Source organism: Vombatus ursinus, unplaced genomic scaffold (genome assembly GCF_900497805.2).
Source record: "Vombatus ursinus unplaced genomic scaffold, bare-nosed wombat genome assembly UNPS02014798.1, whole genome shotgun sequence".
Lineage (NCBI taxonomy): Eukaryota > Metazoa > Chordata > Mammalia > Diprotodontia > Vombatidae > Vombatus > Vombatus ursinus.
The window spans coordinates 1,869,504-1,876,409 of NW_020954576.1; the positions used below are offsets into that span (position 1 = coordinate 1,869,504).

A 6,906-nucleotide genomic window follows, 5' to 3' on the forward strand; every position below is an offset into this window, starting at 1 on the left:
GTCTGCCAAGAAGCTCACTTGGATGGGCCTTGGATCTCTACCTTGGGCTGTTCACAGGCTGTTTGTTCTTGGGTCATCATAGGGTGACTATGTCTGGGAGACCTTCCAAAATCCAGTCTGATTCTAAAGTTCTGGCCAGTCTAGCTATGGTCATAAGGATGAGGTGGCTAGTGTGTCCAAGGCCCTGGGCAGTATAGAGAATGGGAAAGGGATAACTCAAGATACACTTCAGTCTAGAGTTTCTTTGAACTCTTCACTGTTCAAATGTCCAATGAAAACACTGGAAAGTTTTCCTTGTGATGGAGACTTAAAGGTTGAGCATGGGGGTTAAATGTAAGGGATGGGAGCTTAGTGCCAGGAATGGAGACTGAGGGTTTAGGGTTAGCTGGGGTCTGTGATCTTCAGCAAAAAAAGGGCCCCAGATACTTTGGTTTGTGTCCTGATGGCAGAAAGTTCTCTTTGGGGGACCCTTGGAGGAGGAGAGGTAGTAAGGATAAAGACCAAGAGGAAACATCTCCAGGCTTAGGATGTGTAGATGGGGACGTTATTGATTTTTTTTGTTCCATTCTTTATTTTTCTCTCCAGGTCCTCCCTGATACACTGAACCATGGCATCCACAAAGTACACTGCTTCTGAGAAACAGCTCAATGCCATTATTGAAGTCTACCATAAGTATTCCCGAAAGTCAGGGAATGATGATGCTCTGGAAAAAAAAGAGTTTGAAGGATTAATTAAGGAAGAGGCCCCTGAGTTCTTTGAATATTTGGTGAGTGGAAGCCCCAGGACACCTGCACTTTCCTATAAGGATATCTCCAAGGAATAACACAGACCTGTAGGAAGTTTATGCTAGCTTTCTAAATCCCAATAGGAGAACATAGGGGATATATATTAAAGGAAGAATATCCTGAGCAGCCCATAGTCAAGTATTGCACTTCCCTTCCAACCCCTCATGATGGCTACATAGTGGGGTATGGGGCAAGCAGGGCAAAATGTGTCTGAGGGGCAATCGTGGCATGTATCTAGGTACATGAATGTTCATGCAAATGTGTTGAATCACTCACAGTGCAGATGATTTGTGCTCATATAATGGGAATTCTATGGTCTCTTCCTTTTCAGAAAAAGAAAAACATCTCTCTGGAAGCTGTGTTCAAGAAAGCTGATTTGGACCATGACACGCATATGTTCTTTCCTGAGTTTGTGCTTGTGTTGGCCTTGATAGCCATTGAAATCCATGACAAATACCACCGAGATCATGGCCCAGAAGGCCCAGACGGCCCAGAAGGTCCTGGCCACCATGGTCATGGCCACACACATGGTCACCACCATTGAGATTACAGCTGGAATTAGCTAATCTTTGGAGACCCAGAATGGAAAACCATTGGAACACTTAGTCCCTTGACTAGTTTCTAGATACTAATGTAGACTCAATAAAAAGCTCTCTTTTAATTGATCTAGTCTCTGTCTTCTCTGTCTAGTGGCACACTTATTCAGACACTCCAAGAGGTTGGGGGATGGACAACTGGGTCCTAAAATCAAGATATGATCTGATTGGGGGAGACAAGGTCCCTATCTTCAGGGTGCTACTAATCTGATGCTGAAACATGGGGTATATATACTTACATGAAAAGACAATCTTGAAGCTTATTAAGTACTCGGAGAACATAAAAAATAATGAAAGAACCACTCAGATGGTTTTGTTAGAACAGAGGTCCCCTCTCTATCTGCTACCAAGGCATCACTATTTTAGATTGTTATGCTCTCTTCTTCCCTCTCTCTGTTCCCAACCCCTCCCCCGCCCTTTAATTCACTTTAGTCCCTCCCTGACTCCAATAGCTTTTAGTCACTCCCCTACTCAAGAAAGCTCAATGGTTCTCTATTGACTTTAGGATAAAATATAAACTCTTTAACTTTTAAAAAATAATACTTTATTTTTTTCTCAATTACATGTAAAAACAATTTTTAACATTCTTTTTAAAAAAAGTTTTGAGCTCCAAATATTATCCCTCTCTCCCCTTCCCCTTCTCTGAGAGGGTAAGCAGTCTGATACAGATTATGTGTGCAATAGGTAAAACATTTCCCTATTAGCCATTTTGTGCAAGAAGACTTGGAACAAAAAAAGAAAGAAAGTGAAAAATATCATGTTTCAGTCTGTATGCAGACAACACCAGTTCTTTCTCTGCAGGTGGATAGCATTTTTATTGCTGAGAATAACTAAGTCATTCACAATTCTTTATCATACAATATTGCTGTTACTGTGTACAACGGTCTCCTGGTTCTGCTCACTTCACTTTGTGTCCATTCATGTAAGTCTTTACAAGTTTTTCTGAAATCATCCTGCTTGTCATTTCTTATAGCACAACAATATTCTATTACAATCATATACCACAACTTGCTCACCCATTCCTCAATTGATGGACATCTCAATTTCCAATTTTTTGCGACCACAAGAAGGGCTGCTATAAATGTTTTTCTACAAGCAGATCCTTCTGCCCTACACTTTTAATCTCTTTGGGATATAAACCTAGTAGTGGTATTGCTGGATCAAAAGGTATGGCACAGCTTTATAACATTTTGGACATAGTTCCAAATTGCTCTCCAAAATGGCTGGATTAGTTCACAACTCCACCAACAGTGCATTAGTGTCCCCATTTTCCCACATCTCATCCAACATTTATCATTTTCCTTTTCTGTCATATTAGTCAGTCTGATGGGTGTGAGATGGTACCTCAGAGTTGTTTTAATTTGCATTGCTCTAATTAACAGTGATTTAGGGCATTTTTTTTTCTTGTGACTATAGATAGCTTTGATTTCTTTATCTGAAAACTGCTGTTTCTATCCTTTGACCATTCCTCAATTGGGAAATGACTTGTATTCTTATAAATTTGAATCATTTCTCTATATAGTTGAGGAATGAAGCCTTTATCAGAGACATTTGCTGTCAAAATAGTCCCCCAGCTTTCTGCTGTCCTTCGAATCTTGGTTGCATTTATTTTGTTCATATAAAATCTTTTACATTTAATATAATAAAAATTACCCATTTTATATTTAATTGTGCTCTGAATCTCTTGTTTGGTCATAAGTTCTTCCCTTCTCCATAAATCCCATGGGTGCAACCTGCCATTGCTGCTTGTTTATCAGGCTCTACTCCCACCCCAGGGAGACAGACCATTCATTCTTGCTCTCTTGCTCTTAAATTGGTTCTGAGGCACTTTTCAAGGTTGTTTGAAGGGGAATTTGGGAGGGTTCCAAGGAGTTCCTTCCCCACTCTGCCATCTTGGCACCAGAACTTCCTCTGACTTTTAAAGCCAATCACAGTCTGAACCCAGCCTACCATGTAAACTTTGTCATGTATTTACTCATCTTCCCAGTGTCTGTTCAAGTCAAATGGTCTTCCTGCCATTCCTTGTCCATGGCTCTGCCATCTTCATGCCTTTGTATTGGGTTATCCTCCAGGCCCAGAACACTCTTCCTCCTCACCTCTGCTTTGCAGAATCCCTTACTTCCTTAAAGACCCAGAACATGCTCTACCTTCTACATGAAACCTTTGCCAATTCCTCTAACTGGTAGTGCCACCCCTACCCCCAAACTAACTTGCACTTATTTCACATATTGTTTTCTAGCATGGCGAAATGGCTACTATCTCCACAACCAGCAACTCCTGCCGCCACCCCAACAAATACTCTTCCTGCAGAGCCTGGAACCTCTTGACTCTTCAAACTCACAAGGTCACTTGCAATTCTGGATACGTCCACATGTTTGGACATGTGATACTCAAGAAAGGAAACACAAAGTAAAAAAGGCCAGCATGGGATTAGGAGTGACTTGCCTAGAGGAATCCACGATCTGTGGAAAGCTAATAGTGGGGTAGGGAAAAAGTGGCCTCCATCTTTCCACCCCCTTGCATGGGAGAGTCAAAGCAGAGGGTGCTGCTTGCCACATGGGAGAGCTGAAGCCAAGGCTGGATGGAAACTGTTTCTTTTGAGTTCTTGATGAGTGGCTGATCTTTTGGAAGGAGTTTCCACAATGATTAAATCATAGACTACCCTCTGCCCCCAATCCTGATTAAAAATAATGATGAAATCTTTTGAGGTTGGTTTTCAAGATTTAGTGGTATTCCTTTTGTCAATATACTTCTTACACATAACTGTGTTTGCTCTATCATTTGAGACCAACAGAGAAAGAAAGAACCTCTACCTTCCAGTCAGCATCACTAGGCAGGGAAAGACCAAGGTTTTCTACATAATTCTAAAACCCCAAGTCCTTTTGATGGGAAGGGAAAGGAAGGGAGGGGTGCTGCCTGGGTGAAATAGGCAGGAAGTTTATCATCCCCCAAATGCCCAAATGATGAGCCACTCTGTCCTTGGAAATTTCCAAGGGAGCTCTGGGTTCTTGCTCCAAGGGGGATGGTGATGGGGTGGTAATGGTAGTGGAGTGAGAGGAGTGGAGAATGGTTCCTGTTATACTTTTTTTTTGCTTTTTTTGGTGAGGCAATCAGGGTTAAGTGACTTGCCCAGGGTCACACAGCTAGTAAGTATCAAATGTCTGAGACAGCATTTGAACTCAGGTCCTCCTGATTTCAAGGCCAGAGCGTTACCCACTGCACCAACTTGCTGCCCACCCCTCCCCGTTATACTTTTATATGTACATGACATTTCCACTGATAGAATATAGGGTCCTTGAGAACAAGGACTGTTCATTTTTGTCTATGTATCCAAGTACCTTGAGCAATGCCTAGCATATTGTTGTTAAGTAATTCAGTCAGTCCAGCTCTTCATGACCTGTGGACTTTTTCTTGGCAAAGATACTGGAGGGGACTGCAATTTCCTTCTCCAGCATATCCCCCTTTTACAGATGAGGAATGAAGCAAATAGAGGTCAAGTGACTTGCCCAAGGTCACACAACTAATAAGTGTCTGAAGTTGGATTTGAACTTAGATCTTCCTGACTTCAGGCTCAGTGCTCTACCCACTGCACCACTTTGCTGCCCCAGCATAGCCTAGTATATAGTATGGGCTTAAATAAATGCTTGTTGATTGACTGATTTGAATACTACCTCTGATGGTTACTTCTTGTATGACTAGGAGTTAGCTCAGCATAATGGAAAGAGGGATGGATCGAGACTCTGGATTTGAACCCTGATTCTCCTCTTTATTAGATGTGGGGCCTCATCTATCTAGGCCTCAGTTTCCTCATATGTAAAGTGAAGGTGTTGGATTAGATGATCTCTGAGGTCTTTTCCATCTATGATCTTATAACTTTGAGCAAATCATTTAATCTCTCTAATTCTAAATTTTCCCATTTTTAATGTGGGGCCTGGTGAAGGATGAGTTGGCCACACAGGGCAGTTCAAAGGAAAATGCTTTATACAAGTGACCTTTTTTTTTTTTTTTCTTTTTTGTAGGCAATGGGGTTAAGTGAGTTGCCCAAGGTCATCCAGCTAGTAAGTGTTATGAGTCTGAGGTTGGATTGGAACTCAGGTCCTCCTGACTCCAGGGCTGGTGCTCTATCCACTGTGCCACCTAGCTGCCCCTCAAGTGACCTTTTATTAAACTTAGATTGCTCTTGTCTCTCTGTACTGAGAGAGTATAGTGGCACATACAATGTCAATGATCGCTCTTGGAAATGCATTCTATGGATGAAATTGTCTGGGGGTGGGGAGGGATAGAGAGTAGCTCTATGAGGGAAGATTGTTTTAGCTAGGCTTTGTGTCTCCCTCACTATCTTGCACATATTCATTCATTCATCATTCATTCACCCATTCATTCATTCATCTTATGTGTACCAGGAGCTAGGGATTCAGACAAAAATGAAATGATCCCTGCTGCCAAGAAGTTTCCATTCTACTAGGAAGATGTAACACACATACAGATAAATAAAGACAAAATGTATCTACAGGCAGTGTGGTTTGGCAGGTAGCCAGGAAGACCTGGGTTCAAGGTAGGGATGTGCTGGGGTCAGCTTGAACTAGCTCGAGCTAGAGAGCCGATTGTTAAAATTTCAGTGGGAGCATTTATACCTTGGAAATCAAATACTACAAATCAGAGTTTAATTTATTGTTTTGTTGATTGTCTAGACTTAAGAAAATGATGGAGAAAATGTTGATAATGCAGATTCCACTTAAAAGTGTATTGTGGGTAAATTTTTTTTTCCTTCAGGACAGCTGATTGTTAAATATTTACCAGCATACCACTGATTCAAGTCTTTCCTCTTACATAGCTTGCCTGTGTGACTCTGGGCAAGTCATTTAACTTCCTAGTATTCTATGCAACTCTAAGACTTTAAGATTTAGAAGAACTGCCTGTCTGCTGTAGTAGAGGGAGTTTTCTAATTAGAGAGTTTCCCAATACCAGCAACATTATGGATTCAGACCTCATCTTTATTTATACAAAGTAATTTTGGAGAGGGAGAAGCTAGGCGGCACAGTGGATAGAACTCTAGGCCTGGAGTCAGGAAAACCTGAGTTAAAATCCAGCTTCAGATACTTACTAGTTGTGTGACCCTAGGCAAAGTCATTTAACTGTATTGACCTCAGTTTCCTCATCTGTAAAATGTACTGGAGAAGGAAATGGCAAACCTTTCCAGTATCTTTGCAAAGAAAACCCCAAGTAGGGTCACAAAGAGTTGGAGAGGACTAGAAAAGACTGAATAACAATAATTTTGGAGATGAGGGGGAGCAAATGAGAGGGTCAGGAGAGACCTCATGTCAGAGGGGTGACACCTGAACCTAGCTATGAATGGAGCTTGCAGAATGAATGAAATTTTGCAGAAGCTGCAGATGACATGCAAAGGCCAACAGATGACACAGAAAAAGTTTCAAAACTCAGAAATGCATAAAATATATCTATAGTATTACATAATATCAACATATTTTATCTTTTAATACCATAAATATGCCCAAATTTTACAA

General features: G+C 41.3%; 1 pseudogene; it reads left to right on the top strand.

The window, feature by feature from the left end:
• Positions 1–607: 607 nt before the first annotated feature.
• LOC114049871 lies at positions 608–1,329 on the top strand (annotated as a pseudogene).
• Positions 1,330–6,906: the final 5,577 nt, after the last annotated feature.